This window comes from Canis lupus, chromosome 35 (assembly GCF_003254725.2).
Source record: "Canis lupus dingo isolate Sandy chromosome 35, ASM325472v2, whole genome shotgun sequence".
In the NCBI taxonomy this organism is placed as follows: domain Eukaryota; kingdom Metazoa; phylum Chordata; class Mammalia; order Carnivora; family Canidae; genus Canis; species Canis lupus.
Genome location: NC_064277.1, coordinates 12,809,709 through 12,824,714, shown reverse-complemented (window position 1 = coordinate 12,824,714; position 15,006 = coordinate 12,809,709). Strand labels below are relative to the sequence as shown.

Sequence of the window (15,006 nt, the reverse complement as noted above, 5' to 3'; positions counted from 1 at the left end):
GGACTCTTGCATTCACTGCTGGAAAACCCACCTGACAATACCCGGTCACCTGACTACTGATGGATGCTCATGCTCAGAATCCATTAGTGGAGACCAGAAAGTTGACCTCTAGTGGGGTCAGGACATGTCCACCAAACATGCCCACAACTGTCTGAATCTCAGCAAAAGACTTGATTTAAGCTCAAGCAAGAACTTCAGGTATTTGTGGGCATCCAGAGAGGCTTATTTTGAGCCTTCCCTAGGTATCCCTGTACTTACTGTCCTTAGTCCTTTAAAGAATGTTGCTTTTGATGGACACGGACCACTGGGGCAAGGACAAAGAGTGAATCCAATGAAGAGAGGAAGATCTGGGTGTCACTGCTGAGCGACTATCATGGGCAGTATCATGGGCAGGTCGACGAGCACAGCCCAGACGACACTAAAATGCTGTAAGAGTACACATTTAATTTGTTCACCCACTCATTCATCCATTCATTTAAAAAATATTACAGTCACAGATTTCCCCAATATTTCTGCTTTGCTGGGCCTCAAACAGCACGCACAACCCATCATTCCTTTCTGAAGCAAAGCATGTAAGGATGAAGAGTTGGACATGGAGCAGCAGCATAGGTGCAGCTCATGCTCTTTTTTTTTTCTTTTTTGTCCACATTCACTCCCAATGGGCCAATCTCCCGGGGCCATCAGCACTCCTTGGGGAGAGTTCTGAGGGTACAAGGTGAGGCAGGAGCTGGGAGAGGAGGCAGGAATCGCCAGCCTCCTTCCCCCTCTTCACTCAGTGGGGCTCCAGCCAATGTCCTTCCGCTGCCTCCCACGGGCCCCTATTTCTAGAAACAATAACACTCAGGTTCAAATGAGATCCCATGCTGTTTAGAAACCTGGAGATGAACACATAAAACCTCCGAAGAGTCTCAGATGCCCATGCAGAGTGGGTTTTGGTTACATTATTTTGCAAAATTTCCTACAGTTCTCCCTTAAGCGAGCTCACACTTGTGTGCGAACATGAGCAAGGGCAGGGGCAGAGGAAGAAGGAGACAGAACCTCAAGCAGACTCCATGCTGAGCAGGGAGCTCGACACGGGGCTCAATCCCACGAACCTGAGATTATGACCTGAGCTGAAACCAAGAGACAGATGCCCAACCGGCTGAGCTACTCAGGCGCCCTGTAAATCTTCATTTTAAAGCCAATAGCCCTGCAGTCCAAAGGAAGGGGACTGAATGTTGTTACCCTCATTAAACTGTAAGCACTTTCCTGAGGATCTGTCTCTCCACGTAGGTAATGTACCAAAAAAGGCCAGATCGTCTCCCCCAACCCAACCCCCTCCCCACACATACTTTTTCTTCCTGGCAGCATGGTGGACTTTAGGAATGTCTAAGTAGTCTGGATTTGCAAGCTTGTATTCTTTGGAAATCTTTTTAATAGGAAAAGAATCAGGAAAGGTGAATGGGATGTGTTTATCTGTCTGGGAAAGGATCTATTTATCTGGGGAAGGGAAAGAGGAATAACCACGGGAAAATGAAGTGATAGGGACCCTCTGAATAGATTTTGCCTTGATTATACAGGAAACTAACAGAAATGATTTCTTGAGACTTTCTTGGCCGTATCTACCCAATGCTTTGGGAAATCCCTTAGGAGAAGAGATTGTTCCCTTACCCCTTAAATATATTCCCCCCAAACTGACTGAACTCATAGCACATATCCACTAAGAGACTCTTAGCTCCCAGCCTGGTGAATGAGGGTCCAAGTTCTCTTCCCTCCCTTATGCTCTTCTGCTCTATGTCCTGATGATCTGGTCATGTGAGGTACATAGCACCTACCTCACACAGCCCCCCTCTCTCCCACATGTGCACTTCAATGTGTGATGCTGGAGGAAATCACAGGGGACCGTGGCATCAGTGCATGAGCAGTCAGTATCTCAGGGTTGCAAGGCCCCAGTAGGAGCCCAGGGAAACTGGGCGGAATCCATGAGTGGCCCTTGGGCCATGACTGTAATGTCCCCCATGGGACTGCCAGCAACACCAGCTCCCAAGGTGTCAGAGAAACACCCACCCTCATCCTGAGGGAAATGGCTGATTGTGGAACATTCCGTCAGGAGCAGTCTCCTACCCCAGGGAGAGCATCCTGACCACCATGTCTTTTGTTCTTTACAGGGGACAAGGGGAGAGGGAGACAGAATCTCAAGCAGACTCCACACTCAGAGTGGAGGCGACACAGGACTCGATCTCACGACCCTGAGACCATGACCTGAGCCCAATTCAGGTCTGACGCTCAAGCAACTGAGCCACCCAGGCACCTCATGACCGCCATGTTTTAATCAGAGGAAATTGTGAGGCTGGTCTTGTCTGGAGGCAGAGTCCCAACCGACCACTAGGAAGGCTCAGCCTCTCAAAGCCCTGGAAGGCTTCCTTCTGGGCATTCACGGCAGGAAAGGGATGGGAAACCACCAACCACAGCAAAGCTCCAGGCCCTTCTCAGCAGCTCACTTCTCTAGTCAGGAGACGGGTTCTCCTGATGTGGGCGCACACGTGTGAGTGTAAAGCACGCGTTTTCCTCATGCAGTAAGTGTTGTACAGACGTTCTGTTAGGCTCTGGTCACCTCAACTTTATACACATCCCACACATCTGCGGTTCTGTGAGTTGCTGGAACTGCCACCACAACCTCTCTTCCCATCTGTGTGGTGCTTGGGTTAGGTGTCATCTGGATCACCCGTCCTGAGCGTCCTGAGTGTGGAGCTTCAGGCTCAGGCCTGGACTTTGCCTCCTTGTGTCCCTCTTCCTCGCACTTTCATATCTATTCCTGGGGCCTGAATCCAGCTCCAGCAGCAAAAACAAGAACATGCTCATCACTCTTCCTCATACTCCTTTCCCAGCTGGGCCTGCCTGGCATGGCGTGTGGCCTTCCTTCTTGAGGACAACACACATCTTCTGCTAAATGGATTCCCTCTCGGGATGCCTGGGTGGCTCAGTCAGTGAAGCATCTGCTTTCAGTTCAGGTCATGATCTCAGGGTCCTGGGATCGAGCCCCATGTTGGGCTCCCTGCTTAGTGGAGAATCTGCTTCTCCCTCTCCCTCTGCCTGCTGCTTCCCGGGCTCATTCTCTCTCTCTCTCTCTCTCAAATAAATAAATAAAACCTCTAAAAAAAAAACCAAACTGTATTCCCTCTCTCATCTGCCTGTACAGTCAGTCCCTCTTCTGCTGGCCAGCAGCTCAGCTGTGCTGCTTCTGATGGTACCTGGTTGTCCTTGAAAACAGCTTTCCTAATTGCTCAGGTAATAAATCGAATTTAAAAGAATCGACTGTATGCCCAGTATAATTTGTAAAACAATATGGTGCTTCACATTTGGACACATAAGTAAAAGCAAATGCAATTATTCTGATTAGAGAAATTAGCACAGAGGAAAACGTCTTGGCGTGAAGAGAAAATTTCTCCCTGTGACGGGGATATTTTAAGCGTATGCACTTCCTAAATGGATCCACTGTCAATACTGCAAGAGGCAAGGCCACCTTCTCTGAGTGTCCTCAGTCTAGATCCTTAAACGTGTCATCTCTTTCTTCTTCAAAGAAAAAGGCCAAATAGTAAGCACGTTGACTTTGGTGGACCGTGTGGTCTCTGTCACTACTCCTCTAGTCTGTTGTCATAACATGAGCATAGCCACAGTGCGCCACCAAAGCTGGATGGATGTACAAACGGGCCAGATCTGGCCCCCAGGCTGTGGTCTGTGGCCTCTGCCACAGGTGTCACCTGAGCTGGACTCTGTCCTGGCAGATCAACCAGTGGAGTAGAACTGGAGGCCCTGCTGCAGTTTACTCACTGTGAATTATTTTGGTTCCTCAATGCAAAATGGAAGTGGGGGGCTTCTATAGTCATGTGCTGTGTAGCTCATGACCTGATAAGAAAGAGGCAATATGTTGGGTCCCCCAACATGTCAGACTGAGAAACTGAGCACAGTCCTCTTGTCTTCCTCACCACCATCAATCACTACAAAGCAGTGTCTGCGGGTGCCTGGGTGGTGTGCAGCTGGTTAAGCATCTGACTCTTGGTTTTGGCTCAGGTCATGATCTCAGGGTCCTGGGATCCGGAGTCAGGTTCTGCACTCAGTGGGGAGTCTGCTTGAGATTTTTTCTCTCCCTCTGCCCCTCTCTCCACCCTCTCTCTCAAACAAATAAATAAATCTTTAAACAAATAAAATATCTGGAAGATGTCACATCTCCTATGTGCCACCTTTCCTTACATGGCCCATTACTTGGATAGCCACACGGTATTTTTTTATGCCAACTGTCTCCACGCTAAGCTCTCATCCACCACTGTGGCTTCCGGACTCCTGTCCTCTTCGCAAACTTTGGCCCACATGGGGGTTAGCCTTGGTGGCTCCACGGTTGGAGCTGAGCTGTGGTGGCGTGGCTGTGAGTTCTTCCACTTGTGGCAGCTAAAGGCATGCTTCCCTCAGTAGGATTCTTTGCCCCACCTATTCATGGGCCTTACAGGAGGATTCCGTCCTCCTCACAGGGTCCATGACCTCAGGAATCTGTTATCAGCTCAACAGGAGGATAACTGTGACGTACGTAAAGGAGATCAGAATACACTTTCGAATCAAGTTTGCTATCAAACAGGCCTTTTGAAAACTTTTATGGAAATGATTAATGTTTAAGAAAATATTCCATATAGGAGCACTGGGGTGGCTCAGTCGGTTAGGTGTCTGACTCTTGGTTTCAGCTCAGATCATGATCTCAGGGTCATGAGATCCTGGTCTGCTAGCGTCGGACTCTGTGCTCAGTGGGGAGTCTCCTTGAGATGCTCTCTGCCACGGCCCCCATCACCCACCTCTCAAAAAATAAAAAATAATGCTTAAAAAAAGAGAAAATGTTCCACACAGTTTTACACATACCCCAGCCTTCTATCATTAATAAATTATTAAACAGATATCATGTAACACATGATATACATTTCTGACAATTTTTCACTAATTTCTTAAGTAGGTTGAATCTGAGATTACATGTAGGCTTAAAAAGAAAAAAAAAAAAAAAGAAAAAAAGAACAGGCTTATTTTGTTTTTGCCTGGACTAAACCATATGGATTTATAGTCCCTTTGTGGCAAATGCCTGAGCGTATCCTGGTCACACTGCTTGCTGACTGAGAATCAGATTTCACAGGCTGTGGTCCCAAATGACTTTGGTCATTAAGGACCGTGAAGAGAGAGGGCTACTGGACAGAGAGCCGAGAAGCTGGGATGAGCTGGGGAGGTGCTCCAGGGCGGAGCTGGACGGGCACCGCAGGCTCTGAGCAGAAGCCACCCACTCGGCTTCCAGAAGTACGAAGGCAGCCCCAAGCCACAGAAGGAGGGTGGGCCGAGGGCTTCCCTTGTGTGGGATGGGGGCCACGCTTCCCAACATGCAGGTGGCAGGTTCATTGGCTCAGTCAATTCAGGGGGGGCAGCTCCTGTGTCATTAACTGTGTCATTAACACACAGTAGATGCCATCGCCTATCTTAGCATTTTTTTTAAAGATTTTATTTATTTATCCATGAGAGACACAGAGAGAGAGAGAGAGAGAGAGGCAGAGACACAGGCAGAGGGAGAAGCAGGCCCCATGCAGGGACCCCGACGCAGGACTCGATCCCAGGACCTCAGGATCACACCCTGGGCCAAAGGTGGGTGCTAAACTGCTGAGCCACCCAGGGATCCCCTATCTTAGCATCTTTTAAGAGGGAGCTTAGTAAGTTACAATATGAAGATAAACAAAATGAGGAAAATCATAAGTCAAAAAGAGGCTAAAACTCTTTGCAACGTACTGACTACCGGGCAGCACGCACTATTTATCTGTCTGCCTACTTTTTTTTTTCCCCCAAAGGAACTAACAAGGTTTCTCGTTTTGAAGAACTCTTGTTTTAATGATTTGATGGGCCAAGAACATAAAATTTTCATGATCACACTTCCTAAAATAGAAGCGTATTCACTTATATTTCAAAGGAATTGCCTTCAGAATCAGAGGGAAAAGCGATTTTCCAGGGTTTGTATCTTTGGATAATTTTTCCTGTTTATATTCTATTTAGTGAGCATATATGCAATTTTCGAGGCTGTTATAAAAATCTTTGCATTGTCATCAAGAAGAGTGAAATGAACATAATGAAGATAAATAAAATGAATTACTCTTATTAGCATTTTGCATGTGATCTGAGGTATTTTGCCAGTAAGCGAAGATGTGCGGGGACACATGAAAAGCAACTGCACCACGCACTTCTCAACCGTAATCCAATCCTGCTATTTAAGTATTCAGAGCCGAGTGCCAGCTCTCTATAGAAGCTGCAGAAAAATCACATTTAATCAAACCTGAAGCCAGTTTTGGTGGGCGAGGGAGAAAAAGCATGGGATCCCATGGAAATTATTCTGGAGGGATCCCTGGGTGGCTCAGGGGTTAAGCGCCTGCCTTCGGCCCAGGGCGTGATCCTGGAGATCCAGGATGGAGTCCCACGTAGGGCTCCCTGCATGGAATCTGCTTCTCCCTCTGCCTGTGTCTCTGCCTCTCTCTCTCTCTCTCTCTCATGAATACATAAATAAAATCTTTAAAAAAAAAAAAGGAAATTATTCTGGAGACTGGAGAGGCCAACTCCACCATTGAAACAAGGAACAAAAAAAACAAACAAACAAACAAAAAAAATCTTCAGGATAAACCATTAGAGCTTCATTCATTTGACTGACCACTATCACAATAGGCAAACTCCAAGCAAGGCACCAGCCACTGAATCTTCCAAAGAACCCGCTCAAGTCTTCAAAATTATTAATGAGACTTTCTGAGCTGAGATTAACTATGAATTAGTAAAATGCGAAAACAGCTTTTGCTTGGGCATGATTTAAATGTTTAGCTCACTAAGCAGGATCGAGGAGGGAAACAGTGCCCCTGGAAGAACCCACCTATGTGAGAAGACAAGGTCTCCTTTCTCATGGGCCTTCTGATGACTGAAAATGTTCCTCAAAGATTTAATTCAAAACCTCTGTTTTAAGGCCTTTTCTCTCAGACACGAATTGAGAAAAATAAGAGTATGACTCGTCAGACTTTGAATCAAATCACTGGCCTGTTTCTTCCAGCGAGAAGTGAATACATTTCTCCCTTTTCTGAGGGATATCATTTTTTTTACAGTTTTTATTTAAATCCCAGTTAGTTAACATGCAGTGTGATATTAGTTGCAGGTGTATTAATTTTTTAGCACCGATTAGGGGCAGGGAAAGTGGTTTCAAATCCTAGTGTAGCCAAGTAATGACGTGAACTTAGCAGCTTAATTTCTTTTGAGCTCAGTTCCCTTATCTATGAAATTACAGGTATTCTAGGCAGTGATAGGAGTGCCCACGGGGCCTCTAAAGTGCTCTAATTCTATTGCTTTTTCAGATTCAGATGATGCTACTGTCAAGCAGGGGAAGAAATTCAGTCTCCTTGAGATACAGGCACAAAGCTCAGAGAGAAAGAAAAAAAAAAATAAGCCAATTTGGAAGCACAAGGCCAGATTTTGAGGTAGAACCAAAAGATTGAAAGAAAGATACTTTGCTTCTCAAGATGACTTAACTCCGCTTATTTATTGCCTCCTGGTAAGTTCACAAATGGTTCTGAGAGATCTTTTCCGGGATAACAGTGTGGTAGAAATGACACATCCTTATCTGTTCTGGTTTAGAAGGGGATCAAAAGATTGTAGGTGAAGAAAAGAATATATCGCAGGAAAAGTGGCTCGACACCTTGAGTTAAACTTGCTCCGGTTAACGTGTTGGTTTCTGAATCAAGCATTTGGATTATTCAATATTTATATCATCCTTGTCCACCCCTATTCTTTTGAGAATATTTTAAGGGAAAAAAAATGGGAAGACAGTCTAACAGAGATTTATACCAATAAAAAAACTGTATTTCAGAAGGACCTACCCTTTCCCCACAGAACTTGTCCTTAGCATCTCTTTACCTGAAAACAATGAGTATGCCTTGACTGGCTTGTCTTAATTCTTGTAGAAGGATTATCCAGCTACATTTTAAGTGACACGGTACAGTGCCATGCACCTCAGTTACGCTCAGTCAACACTTCATGATGGAATCAATTTGCTGAAACTGAGGTTCCACAGTCTCCTTTAGAGACATGAGACTCTGCAACGTTAACCTCATACCTACCAAAACCAGACTCTTTCAGCTCAAGGTCCAACTGTTCCTTTCTGAGATCTCCCATTTGTACTTAAACCAGTTTTTTTTCCCCTTTAAATGGACACAGTGTTTGGTTGTAGTCTCTTTTTTTCTCTAATTACATTGTTTTGATGTCTGTGAGCTGCTTTGCTAAACTGTTCACGGATGCAGATCAGGAGCATGTAGTGATGCTGGCCCCAACACAGAGCCTCAGACCGTCGCGTGGTCGGCTCCCCTCGGAGAAACCATGCTCTCTGCCTTCCAACGGCCAGCTGGCTGCCTTCTTCCCTCAGCCAACAGTGAAAAAGCTTTTCTTATTTTGGACAGATGAAAACTGTATGTATTCAGAATGTACAACATGATGTTTTGATACATGCGTACCTTGTGAGATGATTAGCTCAATCAAACTAATTAACGCATCCATCACCTCCCATCATAAGGTACCATTTTTGAGTGTGTGCTGAGAACACGTGAGGTCTACCCTCAGGGGAAATTACAGTATACGTCGTGTTACTATTTTTTTTTTTCGTTGTGTTACTATTAACTCTAGTCATCGTGCTGTTCATTATGTCTCCAGAACTTATTCATCTTATGACTCAAAGTTTTTGCCTTCTGAGCCATAATTCTCCTTTGCCCTCAACTCCCCCATCTCTGGTAATGACCATTCTACAACCTGTCCCTCTCTGTCTCTCAGAGTGATTGTTTTTGAAGATTCTACATATAAGTGGGACTCTGAGCTGGTTGAGCACCCTACTCTTGATTTCAGGTGATCTCAGGGTCATGAGATGGAGCCCCGCATTGGGCTCCATGCTGGGCGCAGCGCCTGCTTAAGACTGATACTCTCTCTTCATCTCCCTCTGCCTCACTTCCACCCACTGCTCTCTCTCTCTCTCTCTCTCGATTCCACAGACAAGTGAGTTCATGAAGTATCTGTCTATGTCTGGCTTATTTCACTTAGCATAACATCTTCCAGGTTCACCTATGTCAGGAATGGAAGGATTTCCTTCTTTTTTTTTTTTTTTTCTTAAACGTCAAGCAACATTCCACTCTATGTATATACCATGATTTCTAATAAGTCTTTTAATCACGGCTGTTTTAGATACGATGGTCCCTTTCATATGATGGGGCCATGGCCAGAACAATCATCAAACACAGAAGATGTACGACAAACCTGGCTCAGTGAAGTTGTGGCTAAGACACTTTGTGCATGGAAAAAAAAAAAGACACTTTGTGCTCATCAAATATTCCAACTGCATCTTTACTTCCTCCAGACTCTCCTGCAGCTGGATTGGGGTCTGGAGCCTAGTCTGGTTAGTGGGTCGTGAGCAGAAGCGATGTGTGTATCTCCTCTATCCCCTCTTCCCTTGCTATGGAAATGCTGGTGCTGCATGTTCTAAAAGTGTGTGATGGCTCTATTATAGAGAGGCTGTCTGAACTACATTAGGCTTTACTCTAGGGAAAAATAAACCTTTATTGCCTTAAGCCATTGGGATTTAGGATTTACCTGTTAGGGCAGATAGCATTACTTATTCTGAGTAGTAAGAGTCTAGCATAATATTAACACTCAAATTCACAGTGAGAGGGAAGGGACCAGTGTTCATTATCTACTGCAATTGGGAGAATGACTCATTTAGAGCTCTTGATGACCTTGAGTGGGAGGTCCATTTTACAGATGTAGAAACTGAGGCTGGACAGGAACCCAGTCAGAACACGGAGGATGGAGATTTCAACCTAAGGTTCATAGGCTTAATAGGCTACATTGCTCTGTCTACTAGACCCCTGCTTCCCAAACATCAGTGTGCCTCAGAATCACACTTGTTACAATGCAGATTTTGGGGTCCCATTCTCAGAATTTCTTTTTTTTTTGTTTTAGATTTTATTTATTTATTCATGAGAGACACACAGAGAGAGGCAGAGACATAGGCAGAGGGAGAAGCAGACTTCCTGTGGGGAGCCTAATGTGGGACTTGATCCCAGGACCCCAGGATCATGACCTGAGCCAAAGGCAGACACTCAACCACTGAGCCACCCAGGTGCCTCCATCCTCAGAATTTTTGATTTAGAGACTAGGTGGGGCCTGCAAATATGCATCTCAACAAGTTCTTAGGTGATGCTTATGCCACCAACCCATGGACCATACTGTGGGAACCACTGCACTGGATGACCTTGGCTCAACACATTCCACCAGGCAGGAGTGTGTCTAGAACCAAACCTTAGCGCCAAGTGCTTCAGCTCTTCCTACTTATTGTGGACAGTGTTACTGTAATGCAAGAAAAAGCCCAGTTAAGTCCGAGATGGAGGAAAATCTCCTACCCCCTCTCCCTTTCATGGCTCACCTCTCCTCCTTGAGGACATGTTCACACACAAGACAGAGCCTGTGGTCTAGAACTCCACCACCATCCCACACAATCCCCTCCCAACCACAGGTACCTGGGGATGGAAATTCTGTTCAACCTATAAACTAAAACCAAACTAAACATTTTTCTCAGCATGTCTGCTGCAGATAGGGAAGTCTGGGATATGAAAGGTGTGTTTTCTCTTTGTTCCTTATTGTCTTCAGAATTATCTAAAGCTCAGTTATTTCACCTACACGAAGGGATCCCAACAGCAGCCACCTTGCAGGGTGGAGACGAAGATTATCAGCGGGAGTGCTAGCGGGAAAGCATGTTATCAACAGAGAGGCCTCTGGAGTCTTAGGTAACGTTATGTCAGGGACCATCACCCTGGGTGGTTGCCTCTCCATGTAGACAGGCTGATTCTTCTCTTACTTAGCCAAATATTCCAAGAAACGGGGCCTTTCTTTCTGCCATCTGCTAAGGTAAACCACAAGAATAATCCTTGCAGATTACTTCCCCATAGCGATGAGGACAAAAATTGCTGGAGAATTAGAGGGACTTTTAACCACTTCAAATGTAGCTGGACAGCAGCTTGGAAGGCTGGCCCATTCTCTGCTTCGTCTGTGGGGCAATACCGTGGCCCCCTCCCCACCCCAGCGCCCCAGCTTTTGAAGCGCAGCTGTTCAAAAAAGCTATGGAACAGAAAACAAAATAAGGCTCCCTAACCCCCAGGGACAGTCACTTTTCTTTTCTTTTTTTAAACCTCTGCAAGTTTCAAACCCAGACTGATTCTGCTTTTGCTGAGTAGAGAGCGGCTCTTTTGTCCTCCACACTTACTGTATCACCAAAGAACACATGGGCGGCCGGGAGAGCCGCGAGCCACACACACGGGGCACTGGAAGCACCTGACAAGATGTGGCTTTGTCCCCTGACATCCTGCATAAGGCCTGCAAACTGCGACTCCTCTTCTCCTGAATGCACATGCACACATGTGCACACAGGTTCACACGCACGTGGGCTCGCACGCACACGGTCAGGGCTCAGAAACCCCGCCTGGGTTACAAGATGTCAGGAGTTGTCTTCACTGCATTTCTTAACAGCTGGAGGTGGGGGTGGGGGAGCAAGAGGCTCCTGCATCTCTACAAGAAGGGACTCGAACAGCGGCCACCTTGCAGGGTGTCGCTGGGCCCTGCAACAGGTCAGGGGCTGCGGTCCCCTGCTGTGTGTGGCTCATGCCTTGAGGCCACACCTGTGCTATTGAAGTTCTGTTCCACTTTCTCCCAGGGCGTCCCAGTCAAGTGTTCCGGGGACAGCTCTTGCACCTTTCCTGAACAGCAAAACCTAAAAAATGTGCAGCTGCCCTTCTCTTTCAGCCAGACAGTGCTGGAACCTTGGCTCGACTTCACGAGATGTCAGCTTTTCCGAAGGGCTTCTAAGAAGGGCTATTTGGTGCAGCCAGTTAATGGGAGGTGTCGAGCATCTGAGCGATGGGAAGGGTCCACGCACTTGCTGTGCAAATGCTGTGCAAAGAACCAGGTCCACTCAGTGTCAGAGAGGTGACCTGTACCTCATTTCAGTTTGCTTTAGTGGTGGTCTCAGAATCCACAGAGAGAGACCACCAGCCCGAGGCATGCCCGGCGGGGCTTCGTGGATGGGGAGCAGTACCCTCTTTCCCTTCCGTCCTGGTCCCCTCTGAGCTGGGCTCAGTGCCAGCACCACCGCTGTCACCACCACGGCCAAGATGCTGGGGCTGCAAGGGCCAGGTCCACAAAGTAGCTCCTCCTAAACTGCCCTCGGGTCTACTCTCCTCCCTCTTTTACGGGAATGCTGACTTCCAGGGGCTTGTGCCCAGGGCTACCCAGCCAGCCAAAGCTGAACTGAATTTATACAGCCTTTGGGTGTTATTCTTATTTTGGGGATGTGCTTTTGCAGCAGAAGAAATTACCCAGCCTTGGGGAGATGCCGGTTCACACTTAGCATCGGTGCTTAGACTTTGCTGGGTGGGAAGGAGATGCTGTTTGCCACCTCAGAAGAAGGCTCTGGTGCATCAGACTCATGGTAGTGATCTTCCCAAACCATAAGCAGGGCACAAGCATCAGCTAGAAGTCAGAATTACTGCCCTTTATTGCCTGTGCCGTGAGCATAAAAATGGATTTCAATTTTCTGCCTTGAACGCTGTATTATCATTTAACGCAGGACCTAATCCTCTGCACATATGACTTTATATTCTGCTTATAGTGACTCTTGTAGTGAGCTGCCTGGCAGCAGAAAATGTAGATTTAGCATACTCTTTCTCTCTACCATGTTATTACATTCTAAATAAGAGAGAATAACATACTAGGGTCTAGGGGGACGGGCAGGACTAACATCTTCCCAGGGGCCCCAGCTGGTTTACTGCCTCCTGCCACCACAAAGACAGTGGCTCCCTAAATGAGGGGAACCATCCCTAGTGGGGAGGGGAGGAGAGGAGGATTTTCGTATTTATCAAAAGAGGGTCCTACCTCTGATCTGGACACATGCTTAGCACTGGTTTTCTTTCTTTCTTCTTTCTTTCTTTCTTTCTTTCTTTCTTTCTTTCTTTCTTTCTTTCTTTCTCTTTCTTTCTCTTTTTTTTAAGATTTTATTTATTTATTTATGAGAGAGAGAGAGAGAGAGAAGCAGAGATAGGCAGAGGGAGAAGCAGGCTCCATGCAGGGAGTCTGATGTGGGACTCCATCCTGGGACCCCAGGATCACACCCTGGGCTGAAGGCAGGCACTAAACTGCTGAGTAAACAAGATTTTACTTGTCCATTTGTGAGAGAGAGAAAGAGCACATGCACAGGCAGGGAGCAGAGGGAGAGGGAGAAGTAGACTCCCCGCTGAGCAGGGAGCCTGACTCGGGGCTCAACTCGATCCCAGGACCTGGAGATCGATCATGACCTGAGCCGAAGGCAGATGCTTAACCGACTGAGCCACCCAGGTGCCCCTCCCAACACACAGTAATATTCTTTTCTCAAAATCTCAGGAAAAACGTGTAGTGTACTCCCCCCAAGAATGCATAACTGTGGTCCCCAGAAGAAAAATTATAGCTTCCTAATCAGAGATCAAAACCAGGTGCCCAGGCTGGGATGTGGTCCTTGGGCTGAATTTGGTCCATAAATATATACAGCTTGCTCTGTACCGTGTTTTAAAAATTTGGAACTTTTAGGGTCCCCTGGGTGGCTCAGTTGGTTAAGCATCTGCCTTCGGCTCAGGTCATGATCTCAGGGTCCTGGGATCGAGTCCTGCATCAGGCTCCTCATTCAGCAGGAAGTCTGCTTCTCTCTCTCTCTCTCTCTGCCCCCTCTTTCTCCTCCTTACTACTTGTTTTCTCTCAAATAAATAAATAAAATCTTAAAAAAATCGGAACTTTTGTTAAAAAAAATCCAGATTTTTTTCAGAGGCTCTGACAAACTAGTCCTTCATTTCTGCAAAACAGGGGTTACAGCTATCTGGGTAGTACCAGTGCTTTGGGTAAGGGGTGGACTTTCCATGTTGCCCCCGTTCCCAACACTATCTGTCAACAATCTTAGAAATGCCCGCTTCACTTACGATCACGATCTGGCTGGTGCTGGCATGTCTCTGAACCGGTGACCTCTTCCCAGGTAGACCCACTTTGTATCTCCCCAAGTGTTATGGGTTGAATCCTATCTCCTCCAAACTCATACATTGAATTCCTAACCCTAGTAGGTCAGAATAGGGCCTTACTTGGAGGTAGGGTCTTTATAGAGATAAATATAAAATAAGGCCATTATGGGTGGGTCCTCACCAATGTGACTGGTCTCCTTACAAAAAGGGGACACTTTAACACAAAGACATGCTCCCAGGGAGAAGTAGAGATGAAGATGCAGATCAGAATGATGCATCTACAAGCTAACGAAAGCCAAAGAAAGCCAAGGACGGCCAAGCAAACCCCCAGAAGCCAGAGGGGAGGCACGGCACAGATTCCCCTTCACAGCCCACCGAATGAACCAACCCTACTGACACCCTGGTGTTGACTTCCAGCTGCTGGGAGATAATCCATTCTGTAGTTTGAGCCGGTCAGTTTCTGGTACGTTGTTATGGCAGCCCTAGAACACGAATACTCTGAGTAGCTTAAATTAAGTATTTTCCTTTGATCATTGGGTGGAATCATAGGCGAGGAGCCTAAATCACTCGACATGTCTGGTCTAGAGAAAGGGCATCACAGGGAAAACCATTCTTCCCCAAACAGAGCAAGCTTCCACGAGCTCCCCATAGAGATAGATGCTTCTAATCATAAGTGGGAAAGTGTCTGTTCCTGCTTGGGTGGTGCTGAAAAATTCTGGTCAACCATGACTGCCAAAAAGATGAAGGCACTTGACCCAGGGGGAGGCTGATACGGAAAGCGAGAAGAGGTATTTTCAAGGAAAGAGTGTGTCACGGAAGCAGACTGTCTGAATCTTCACGCTCTAAGTGCTTTACACTCCTGCATTCATTGCAAGGTGCCTTCTGTTTGATTTTTCTTCCCCGGCTTCTCCTT

General features: G+C 46.6%; 1 protein-coding gene across 9 annotated transcripts in view; it reads right to left on the bottom strand.

Moving 5' to 3' along the window:
• Nucleotides 1–15,006, bottom strand: part of PHACTR1 (phosphatase and actin regulator 1) — a 558,131-nt gene that overhangs the window by 25,442 nt on the left and 517,683 nt on the right. The gene's annotated exons all lie outside the window — the stretch shown is intronic.